At 43.8% G+C, this 12,291-nt stretch overlaps 1 protein-coding gene across 5 annotated transcripts in view; it reads right to left on the bottom strand.

Moving 5' to 3' along the window:
- Window positions 1–12,291, bottom strand: part of tiam2a (TIAM Rac1 associated GEF 2a) — a 163,651-nt gene that overhangs the window by 83,450 nt on the left and 67,910 nt on the right. For 3 of the 5 annotated variants that reach the window (XM_084045663.1, XM_084045662.1, XM_084045666.1), the window contains exon 2: window positions 613–698. The gene's annotated coding sequence lies outside the window, so the exon portion shown is untranslated. Of the gene's footprint in view, window positions 1–612; window positions 699–1,003; window positions 1,099–8,000; window positions 8,094–12,291 lie in introns of those variants that run through there. The other 2 variants (XM_084045665.1, XM_084045664.1) reach the window with 2 other exon arrangements.

Raw genomic sequence — 12,291 nt, 5'->3', positions numbered from 1 at the left:
TCGTGAACTTATAGATATTGTCTATTTTTGCAATTTCGCACAGCACCGCTGTAGTGCGAAGCATGGATTAAGGCTCATGTGGTTAACGAGATTAATCGATTTAGTTGATTATTAAAATACATTAGATGTTCTGTGTCAAATCGTTGATATATACAAAATGTATACATATTTTTTTAACCATGCACTTCACACTCAATTATACAATTAACCCTTTAAGACCGGGAACGCATCTGTGTGTCATTTTAGATTTGAGCTAGAACCATTGTTTCATACTTTGGCTATTCAAAAATGGCAGATCTACAAGCTCATAGTGCTATGAGCTTGTAGATCTGCTATTTTTTTTAAAGCTTGAATGTTTGTGTAAATCTTTGAATATATATATTTTTTTTTAAAGCAAACATTTGTAACTCAATTCTTTGCTTCTGGAGGTCCCTGGAACAAAATATTTGACCAATGTTTGCTTTAAAAATATATATCTTCAAAGATTTACACACATTTTCTCCGTTTTTCCGAAATAGCCCAAAGACATCTTACAATGACACAATAATCGCTGAGGAAACAATCGATAGTTCAGTTGCACTCCCGATTTGTGGAAGTATGCTTCAGACTCACCTGCTCTAGTGTGTCTCATCCATGTGCAGCTCACAGGCGGTCATGTTTCGTTGCACCTCGTCTCTCAGCTTCACCGTGAAGCTCATCTGAGGGGAGGAAACACAGAGAGAGAGAGGGAGAGGCTGGGTTTAGCGATCATCAGTCTCTCTGTCACAGAAACACAGCTTGTCTGCTGTAATGAACAGCCATGGCTGATAACAGGTCTGCCAATTAGAGAGTAGACCTAATCCTTGAGCTTGAGCCGAGAGGACATCTTAATAAGCAAGTACCACTGTCGCCAGTCTTCTGAACATCACAACACATACAGACAGAGAAGATACCAATAAGAGGGGGAAAAGTCCCACAGCTCACACACTACCGAGATGCTGACGATGTTGTTCTGTACTTATACCTGGAGGAAGAGGACCGTACTTCTTCTACAAGTCTGATATGCAAAACGTTTGTGCTGTCAAAAAAAAAATCCTGTTCCTCTTCTACTGCAGTAAACAAATCCCCAAACCAATAGGAAGCTTCCAGTAGACACACACCCTGCAACTGTATGTGTGCAGTTAACCCGAGGTCTGAGGAGAGAAGGACCCAGTCGACTGGCACCCTGACTACTGTGACTACTGTGGAGGAAAGTGTGTCTCCACCCCTCCTCCTGGGCTAAACCTCCAGGTCTAAAAGCACAGCCTCCAAGCTAAACATTACTCGCATTTTTCCAACTCCACACGACTCAGTGACGTCGTCTTTGATCAGGGTTGGGAAAGTTTGTGAAAGCAGTCTACAGTTTACCCCGGCTGTTTATTTTTAAACATGAATTCCAGCTCCAACTGCTGCTTTTTTTTCTCTCTCTCTCTCCCTCTTTTTTCCACTCTCCACCGGACCGGGGGCATGGTTCCAAAACCAGAAGGAACGACTGGAGGGCTTTCTTTGCCGCTGTGTCGGCTGTCTTCTAGGAAGCAGCGTGACTCCGCTGTGTGTGTGTGTGTGAGTGTGAAACATAACCCCCTCACATGTAGCTCACGCTCCGAGGTGGCTCGCATCGCACTAACAGCAAACGTACAGTGTGTGTGTGTGAGACGTGTTTCTATTACTATACTTGTGAGGACTTGTGTGTATAGTGCAATATGAGGAATGGACATTGTGAGGACCATTTTCATTGTCCTCAGACAAGAAGATTGTGGGTTTTTTATGTTGAAATTATTATTTTTTGAGATACGTTTACAATTAGAAAAAAAGATTCAGGTTGGGGTTAGGTTTAGGATTAGCCATTCAGAAGTTAGATTAAGGGATTAGAGATAAGATTCATGCCTGATTTATACTTAGTCGTGCACCGAGATATAGCCAATCTACAAGCTTGTAGACCGGCTATTTTTCGGCTTTAGGCTTACGTTTAAATTGCTCCAAAATTGTAAAAATGCCATTCATGAAGTCGCCGTCCTAAAATGTTGATGTCCTCACAAGTATAGTAATACAGTGTGTGTGTGTGTGTGTGTGTGTGCACGTGTCTGTGTGAGAGAGGAATCAAGGATACAGTGTAAATAGCCCACTGCACAAAAGCCGTAACCTTCGGGATTAAGAGATCTACAGCATTAACAGAGTTGATCTCTCTCTGCTTGGATGAACCTTGACTTTGTGAGGTGAGATTAAGGAACGCTGGGCTGACTGGGCAAAATGGACTCTCGTACATGAGTCTATGTATACACACACATGGGCCAAGGAGGACATACCAGGGGACTTAACGCGGATCGAATTCGAGTGTACCGCAAATATAGGACTAGAGGTGTCAAAACTCTAGCACGGGACAAAAGGTCAAGTCCAGTGTTCGGGGTAAATGCCAAGAAAACATGGGCAGGAAACTGATGATAATCAATAACACTATCACTAACCAGACTTTCCCTTTTAACCACTTCCTCAGTAGTATAATATACTTCAGCGTATGACTTAACAACGTGTGATTTTCAAAGATTTACCAAAAACACTAAGGATGCCACGGTTCATGTGGTTAAATAAGTTTAATAAAAAAGGTGCAACAGAGGCAACCATGGACTTGAAAACTAGTATTTCTACTCAGGGGGGAAAATTAGCTGAAAACAGCAGATGTGGCTATGTTCGGTGAAGAGATCTGGTGTAGAGGAAAAAAGACAGAGCCGACCTCGATCAAGTTTACTAAGTATAGTTGTTAAAACATTATTTATTTATATTCTGACAGTTTGCAGAACTTGGCCAGTGGCCTGTGCTGGCTTGGTAATGAACTTGAACTAGTATTCTGATCTGTTCAGAGGATTAGACTAACACCAGTCATTAACATAGTCGTCAACAGCATTCATGCACGTTTTGACAGATGGATTGCCATGACTTCTCAAGGACTTTACAACTATCTTTCATGACCAAACATTCCCCTCCAAGTACACAGTATACACAGAAAAGTGATGGAAATGGGGCACCAGCTGAATTTCAAATATGATATATAAAGTGGGGTATCTTTGAATTTTAATCTCTCTGATCGCAATATGCTTTTGCGATCAGAGAGAGAAGTGAACACACACAAACACACACTTACACAACACAACACCAAAGTTTGCAGTCTGTGACTACTAAAAATAGACAGACACCTCTGGTCACTCCGACCCCTCCAGGACAGTCTAAACAGATGAACACGTGGTCAACAGCAGTTGACCGCTCATTTAACCACAGCTAAGCACCAGATTTTAACCTGAGAAAAGCTGTGGCGTGACGGGAGTGTCCCATGATCACATGACCTGCATCATGTTGTGTCACTCTTCCATCTGATGTCTAACACACTGACTCTTTCCACCATTTGACACATTAAATTTAGTCCTTTGGGGTATTTTTTTTTAATCACAGTATATTTGTACATATTTTGGAATATGGAACATGGAATTTTGTCCTCTGTATTTACCCATCCTAACCATTACGAGCAGTGAATGGTTGCCATTAACACAGCAATAAGTGAGCAGTTGTGTGTCTTGCTCAAGAACACTTCGACACTGGGTGGACTGGGGGGCGGTTGAACCCCCTACGTTCTGATTCCTAGACAGCCTCTCTACCCATTCAGCTATCGCCGCCGTTATGACTCTCAAAAACTAGCGAGAATTAGAATGATTTAGCTTATAGCATCTGGAAGCGAAACATTGAAAGGAAAAGGGCTTGAGGTCTCTCTTCTTCATGAATAAGCAAAACACAAACAAAGCTCTTTTTAACAAGTAGAGACGGTGACAGCAGCTGAGGAGTCAGCGTAAAGCTGGATGTCCGAACAACTGACACAATGCATGCTTTCTTTCAACGTCCCATACTACGTTTATTCAGCTAAAGGAGAGCTGAGGGCATGAAAAGACTTAAAAGGCGTGCCTGCCAACACACACACACACACACACACACACACACACGTTTGCCTTCTGCTGCGGGTTGAACTGGTGCATTGTGGTCCTGTTTTGAGGAGAGAACAACAAGACAAGTCTTCCTTTTAGCTGCCACACTCTGAACCGTGCCTCCTCTTCCTCAATAGGCCTCCTTTGCAGACCATCTGCTCAGGGGGCAAGAGACCACTGCCACGCCACTCCACCCTCGACAGCCCCCCCGTGACCTGGCATTCTTCTCCGACTTGCCCCCGGACGACTCCCACGGATGTGACTACGTGTTTAGTCTGGTGGAGGCGCGTGGGTGAGGGAGGGTGTCTCAGCTTTGACAGAGAGAGAGAGCGAGAGAGACAGAGGCCCACACTTCAAGACGAGTATAAACACAGTTTAAGAAGAAGGGATGTCGCAGACAGCAGAAGAACCACCAGAGTGATTAAAAAAAAATATCAGACACACGTCCTCTCTGAGAGAAAAAGGGTGCCTTCAAGTCCTTTCTTAGCACCGGGTATAGTAGAGATTTTAGCCCATGGCTAGGCATGTTTATTGTTTTATGTTTACTGCCATATTTTGAGTTAAAACCCTGTACTTGTTGGACCTGCTCTGGGTTAGGGTTAACAACAAAGACTTTTGAGGGTTTCGGGGTGTGAAAGGGGGTCGGTGCTTGAAACCCTAGCGTCCCTAATATGGGCAAGTCGTAATACGCAAACATTTGGTGAAAATAGCCAATCTACAAGCTCATTTTCGGCTAAGAGATTTGGTGCAGACTGCAGAGGCAACAGAGGAGGGGACCAAGGATAAACCCCTTGGGGGACCCCGGTCAACATATTGTCTCCTCATTATTTCCAAAACTGTTACTTTTCAGGATTCAACTTCAAAAGCAGTAAAAGTAGCATATCTACAAGCTCGAAACACAACGTTTTGCGGCGCGTTTCAAACTCGTAGATCAGCTACTTTTGATACTTTTGTGCGACACTCTAGTATGATCACGTAGGGCATTCATTTACGAAAAGAAGAAAAAAACCTTAAAATATGGAGATAAGAGGTTTCTGCCCGACAGCAACGATATAAGTTTTAAGTGGTTAACTGTAAAAATGTGACCTAGTCTAGCCCAGGGCTTAGAGAAGCTCTAGGCAACTGAGTGAACTTGGGCTAAAGCAGCCCTGGGCTATCCTTAGCCTGAGGGATAAGCACAGGAACATGTGAAAGCACCCTAATGAGAGCCTTGATATTGTTGAAGGTGCATTTGAAGCCTGGTCCCCCCCTGGAGAGCCAGGCTTGCCTTCAACATAGAAAGATACCACACACTGCTGCTGGTGCAGTTTCTTCATGAACACACTGTGCTGCTTACACCACCTTGGAGATAAGAAAAATGCTTACTGGACATTTTGACTTTGCAAATCCCCCCTATAGAACAACAAACATACCATGAACCCATTATTATTAAGACTTTCGGGGGTATATTTTCTTCCACATTGAAACTATGTATTTGGTTTTTGATAGAAATCGTAAAATCAACAATATGGTAAACGCCAACGGCTGTAGCAAAAAATCTATTGTTCTCAATCAAGTCATCTGATGATGTAATACATTAACCCATTGAGGCCTGAGGTTCCGATTCTACAAAATGTCGGTTTTCTGAAAAACGTACGTTGCTATATCAGTGTTTCTCAAACTTTCTCAAGTCAAGGACCTCCAAAATTATATGTATTTGGCCACGGACCCCCATCTCAAAATATTGAGTTCCAGGGACTCCCCTACAGAAGCAAAGATTTGAGTTAAAAATGTTTGCTTTAAAAATACATATTCATAAATGTGCACACATTTTCACGATTTGAAAAAAAAATAGCAGATCTACAAGCTCATAGCCGCGCTATGAGCTTGTATAACTGCCATCTTATGAATAGCAAAAGTATAAAATAATGGTGTCAGTGGTTACACAGATGCGTTCCCGGTTTTAATGGCTTAAGTAGTCTGATGATGCAATAAATTAATAGAATATAAACAAGTTTCTTGAACCTTTTTGTCTTCTATTTTGTCCTTCTATTGTCCGCCAAAAAAGCGTGAGATCATGTTCTGTTATCAGTGCCAGTGAGAGTCGGGGGCCAATCACGTCATCCCAGGGGACTTCTCTTCTTATCACCTTCCTCTGGCATGGGAACGACCCCGCTCCTAAAGAAGGAGCTGTGCACGTTATCTTGCACCAGTGCTGGGAACCGGATCCGACGTTATTGAGGAACCGGAATCATCGGTGGTTCCCTCACATTTGGAACCGTTTCCGGAACAGGGTTTTATCACATTGTCAGATCTGGTATGTGTGGGACTTCACATCTTGCTACACAGCTACGATACCGGTAGTTCTCAAACTTTTTAACTTCAAGGACCACCATACAGTAACTCTTGAGTGTGGAACCAAATGGATCCTTTACGGGTCACTTTGGTTCTATTTGTACACTCGCGTAGAGTTACGGACCTGTAAGGGTCCATTTAGAACCACCTCAAGAAACCCAGAGGGTCCCTAGACCTCACTTTGAGAACCATTACAGTAAGGAATACTGTGTGTATGATTGAATTTGTGACAAAAATTCAAAAATATCAAAAATTATGAAGCAGAATCGGACCGTTAAGTGGGAATCACTAAGGAACCGGAATCGTTCAAATCCTAATGGATTCCAACCCTATCCTACATTCTCTTTTAGTTGCAGCTTAAGCTTAAACAGAACTGCTGCGTAAACAAGCTGCGAGGCGGTTTATTACACGTCAACAACAACAACACAGGAAGTCATGTAGAGTAAACACAGCAAAGACTGGATTTGGGGGGGGGGGGGGGGTTGGGGGCATCCCACTGTTGAGTCGTGTCACACAAATGAGATTTACGGCGTCCTGCGGTCGTTTCCTTATGAGGAGAAAGTTCTGTCTATCTATGAATCACCCCCCGCTGTAAGCCCATATTACGTTGTGGTAAGGTTTTGACTGTATTGCCAAAGCCACTGAACATCCATCAAAGTTCCTGTTACTGTCCTATTGAGTTTTTCATTATAACATTTCAGAGGGACGGTGCTCGCCTGGCGCCCGACCAAAAGTGACATGGCGCCTTCTGAATGATTTATACAGATACACTCGCCCGCTGCCCCTCTAAGAGCGATGCCAGGAGAAGTCACAACATCTCTAAACACATTCCCATACCATGCGTCCCCACTTAAAACCACTTAAACCCTATACACTTTGTTGACCGGTGTGCCCCTGGGGTCTATACTACTATAGGTCCTCTACTTTCTTTCCCCCTCTGTACCAAGTCTCTTTGGCTCACAGTGACAACGTGTTGTGAGCTTGTAGATTTGCTATTTTTCGCTGAATGTTCACCCCCGGAATAGTTCATGTGGTTAAAGCACATCAATAGTACTTCTGCCAACTTTATCATGGGATACAAATTATAGACTGGGTTGAGCCCAGTTATGCTTGCCTGTTTGCGTGTGTGTGTGTGTAATCTGTGTATGTACAGTATGTAGTATGTATGTATGTGTGTGTGAGGGAGGGAGAGAAAGAGAGAGAGAACGAGCATGTGCATAAATTAGAGAGCAAGATCAGCTGGCGAGGGAGCTAAATGAATAAGCAAGCATGAATAAGCAAGCATGCTTAAAATGCTGACAACACTGAACCTCACAGCAACGCGATAACAACAAGGTCTCCAGAGATTGTGAAAGGTCACCTTTACAGCATAACAGTATACCACTAACATCTATGGCAGGCTGCACAACAACAAGAGCTTCTGCAGCAAGCTAAAGGGAGCCTATTGTAATCGTATCACATCTTACTATATATCACAACCCTATCATACAAACCGAATCATAAACTGCTATCAAAAGCCCATGCAGCCACACAGTCACAGTCTAGCCAACACCTGTTCATCTGGACATAAAACAAGCCCGCCGTCAACTTCTTGACGCTTCAGACTGCCGCCTTAATCCAGCTAATAAGAGGAAACAAAGAGAGGGAGGAAGATAAAACGTAGACCAAAACACCTCTTACCTCTCTGTCCCGGGCTTTAATCTAGAAGCTCTTTGAAGAGCTGGAAAAGAGAGAACGTAGCAGCAGCAGCAGCTCTCTGATCGCAAAGTGGATTCTCTCCATGAAGACTAGCTGACACATACACACACACATACACACATGCTGTGCGCCACACACACACTAACTGACTGACTGACTCACACAGTCCACGACACACGTGGAAATTCCCTCCCGGCTTCTGACCACAGCGAATCACAGCCCTTCCCCGGGGTAACCCGGGGCAACACGACGACTACAGAGAGAAGGGGAGGGGTGAATAGGATACCAAGGGAAAAAGTGAAAACTGCTCCGACGATGAAGGGAGTCCCCTCAGAAAAAAAAAGATGATTTTTATAGCCTCTTGTCCATTTAGAGAGTCCTTACAGACAAAATAACAGAAAAGAAGTTCCACTGCCCAACACTCGGGAGCGTTGGTTGGTTTTCCTATATCCAACTTTTCCGTTGGCAAGACGAGGGAGGATGCAGGGGCTTGCTGCCTGCGGCCAACGGCGGTTGGTTTTCCGTGGCTTTTTGAGGCCATTGGGTGTGTGTGTGTGTGTGCGCGCGGAGGGAGAGCAAAGGGGGGAGAAAAAAACTGAAAAGGGCTCTAAATGACAAGAGTTAACTACTACTTAAACCCTATATACACTTCGTTGACCACAGTCCCCCAGGGCTCTATACTAGGTCCCGCTATTTTTTCCCTGGCCTGTACACACTAAATATCTTCGCTGAAAATAGCCGATCTACAAGATTGGCTATTTTCAGCGAACGTTCTCCCCAGAATAGGGACACCACACCAGGGTTTATTATTATGTGATACAACAGAGAGCCCAAAACCTGCTATCTATGCGTAAAAAAAAAGAAAGAAAAGGTCATTAAAAGCACAAGATAATGATCCGTCCAGACATTCTTTGGAATTAAAATTCCCCAAAATGTGGCGTTTTATCCACCATGGAGCCAAAGCTGTGACCGCTGTCTGTCTGTGTGTCTGTGGAAAGCAGAAAGCACACACATGCCTCTGTTAGTGGCCCGCCGTCGCATAGCTGTGGTCAACGCAGTCCGACCGGAGTGGACCCGCTGAGAAAAGCCACACGGCCGCCATAACACAGGATCAGAACCGGATCAGAGAGAACCGGACGGGCCATAGTCGTGCTAGACGCTTCCCCCCAAGTTCAACCAGGCTTGTTGTTTGTGTCAGAGAAAAACTGAGTCAAACGGATCTGGTAGGGATGGGACAGAACAGAGGAGTTGGCTGTTGCTCCACTAGTCTAGTGGTTTTCAACCTTTTTCATGCCATGGACCCCTAAATTGATATACAGTTTGGCCGCGGACCCCCATCTGAGAATGTTTTGTGCCAGGGACCCCCAGAAGAGAAGATTTGTGCTAAAAAAAAAAAAAAAATCTACAAAATTATTCCAAAACTTTCAATATTTTTCAAAAATGTCCAAAAATGGCAGATCTACAAGCTTGCAGCGCAGCGCTGTGAGCTTGTATATCTGCTATTTTTGAATAGCTAATGTATACAATATGGATAAAGGGGTGACAATGAATTAACAACTTTTGCTGGGGACCCCCTGGAACCCCCTCAAGGGCCACTGGTGGTCCCGGGCCACTGGTTGTGAACCACTGCACTAGTCCACAGGTTATCAAAGTGTTTCCAGGGGGGCAGCATGGGGGGCCAGCATGAAAAACGTTCAACCTGGCGCATGTCATTACTTGTAATTATTATATCAATTTTCAAAAATAATGAAAATAGCCAATCTACTAGTTCACAATGCGTCGTGATGAGACTCGTTGTCACAATAGGGGCCCGGGGCCACAGCCTTAGGCTGTGGCTAATTTGGGGGTCGACATGGAAAGGTTTGGGAAACCCTGGACTATAGTCGACATAATAGAGATTTAAGTATTTCCCTTGACTTTATGAATGTTAATCTCATTAGATATTCATGATAATCTCATTAGATATTCATGATAATCTCATTAGATATTCATGATAATCTCATTAGATAATATTCATGATGAGTCAAAGTATAGTATTTCAACATGTTTCACAGAGAGGCACGTGGCGTTCACTGAAGTAGAACACAAACTTTTGGCAAAAGAATGCACCCAGTTCTACTCTACTGTCATTCAGAAAAGCAAAGCATCACAGGCCTTTTAAGAGATTGAATATTGTGGAGCACGATGCATTTAAAGAAGCTCTGGTTTAACAAGTATTCATTCAAACAGAGTCACTCTGCTGACAGAGAGCAGCTGGCAGACCGCTGGTACACAGCAGACACAGTAGGTCACAACATTCACCACCAGCACCAAGAGAACTTTGTTAGAGAACACAATAGTCACGGCGGCCCTGACTGGACTCCTCAAATCAATGGCCTTTGTCTGTCCTTTGGAAGAGCACTGCTAAAAGGGCGAAGTGAACAAGGAGACACTGAAGAGCACAGAGTGAGGAAGAAGAAAGAAGATTGAAAGAAAAAGAGAAAGGGGAGAAGGAGTGTTGTAGTGATGCATGCATATTCATACATACAAGGAGCAGGTGCTGTGCTGCTGGGTCTAATTCCAAATGATCTGACTTCTGACCCCCTAATTACCAAGATCTTAGAGCATCCTTGACATAGCCTCGCGTAGCCAGACTATATCACTGCGTGGATATGAGTCTGGTGCTTCCATGAGGAAGTTTTTTTTTCCCAAGGGGCGGGATCAAAACAATGACCTACAACCTACAACCAACTACCAATTACATATTTGTCTCCCATATTTGAATCCTGGGCCCTGATTGGTCACCCACGTCTTCTGGAGCAGGAAATGGATTCTCTATGGAGCGGTGCCAGACCCAAATCGCAGAGTGCAATTTTTTTTTGCACTCGCAGATTCGTCTGGTCCCAGGCTATCCTTGACAGGCTATGCAGGGGGGGGACATCTAATCACTCTGTATGCAGGTAGCTCTGCTTTAAGGTGACTCTCCACCAAACAGATTACTTTTCAGACTACTTCAGACTTCAACAGACTGGCAGTCTGTTGGCATTTAGTTCCGCACAAACTGTCGCTGCCCCCACACTGACTGAGCGTCTTTACTCACTCAGAAGGACATGGATGTGGAGGAGTTCTGCTGTCGTCTAGACTCTGTACAGACTGGGAGGGTTTGCACAATAGGGTTCAAACAGTGCATCAGCAAAAGCATTACCCAACTCTAGCATTTGATCTCCAATGACGCCACCCTGATTAGCCAGGCGAGATACCCTGTAATGCCCTCTGACACCCTCTGATACCCTCTCTGTTGTGACTCCGCTCACTCCCTTCCTTTGAAATGACTGTGTAACAGGCTACAGCTGTGACGTCCAGCATGATGCATCCATCAATAGATAGCCCCCTGCGCGAGTGCACACACACACACACACACACACACCCATCGACCCAGCAATTACAGTTAAACCACCCCAGAGTCATAAAGAAACTTGCAGAATGGTAGACACTAGGCAAAGGTCAATGTGAGTTTAGCCTCTTAACCCATTAAGACCTAAGAAGATTCTTAAAAATGTTTTCTAAATCCTAACAGTTTTTTTCGAATATCATTTCTGAGGAATGTTGACAGCCCTAGTATAGAGCCCTGAGGAACTCAACCATTATGGGGGTTAAGTGGTTAAAGAATCCAGTGTGAGGAGCAAGAGGTCCATGCACTCACCTAATAATCCATTATCCACAGACTACTCCGCATGTGTCCCGTGTCTTTTTAAATGCCTTAAATTGCATGTAATTGCTCTTGGAAAACTGCTGGGAGTGTCGGGCACTTGAGTTTCCCATGTGTAAAATATTTTGTGAAGGAGGCGTTAAACAGGAGGAGGAAGTATAAGCTGGGAAATTATCTCATTATGTCTAATTAATGTCACAAAAAACTACTTTCCATGAGAAACAACTCCTTCCCGTGGTGGTAGTCCCCGGTGGAATGCAACCAGAAGAAAATGAAGGACGAACCAGGAGAGGGCGAGAGAAAGGATTATAGGGCTGTCACCATTACAAATTTAAGTTGATGATTAATTGTCACGCAAATAATTGCGATTAACGATTTAATTGTGTTTCTGGCATTGGCGTTGACATTGGAACATGTGAACACAACTTTAAATTTCTGTTTGGTTTTTAGGCTTCATAATCACAACTTGCACAGGGCAGATTTGAATTACTGACACATTTAATAATATACTTTCATGAAAATGTAAAAATAGCAGAAATAGCTGATCTACAAGCTTACAACACGTCACAAAGTGACATGTTGAAA

This window comes from Gymnoscopelus microlampas, assembly GCF_963454915.1.
Source record: "Gymnoscopelus microlampas genome assembly, chromosome: 20".
NCBI lineage: Eukaryota > Metazoa > Chordata > Actinopteri > Myctophiformes > Myctophidae > Gymnoscopelus > Gymnoscopelus microlampas.
The sequence above is the reverse complement of the archived record's forward strand: the minus strand, read 5'-3'. Positions and strand labels throughout refer to the sequence as shown.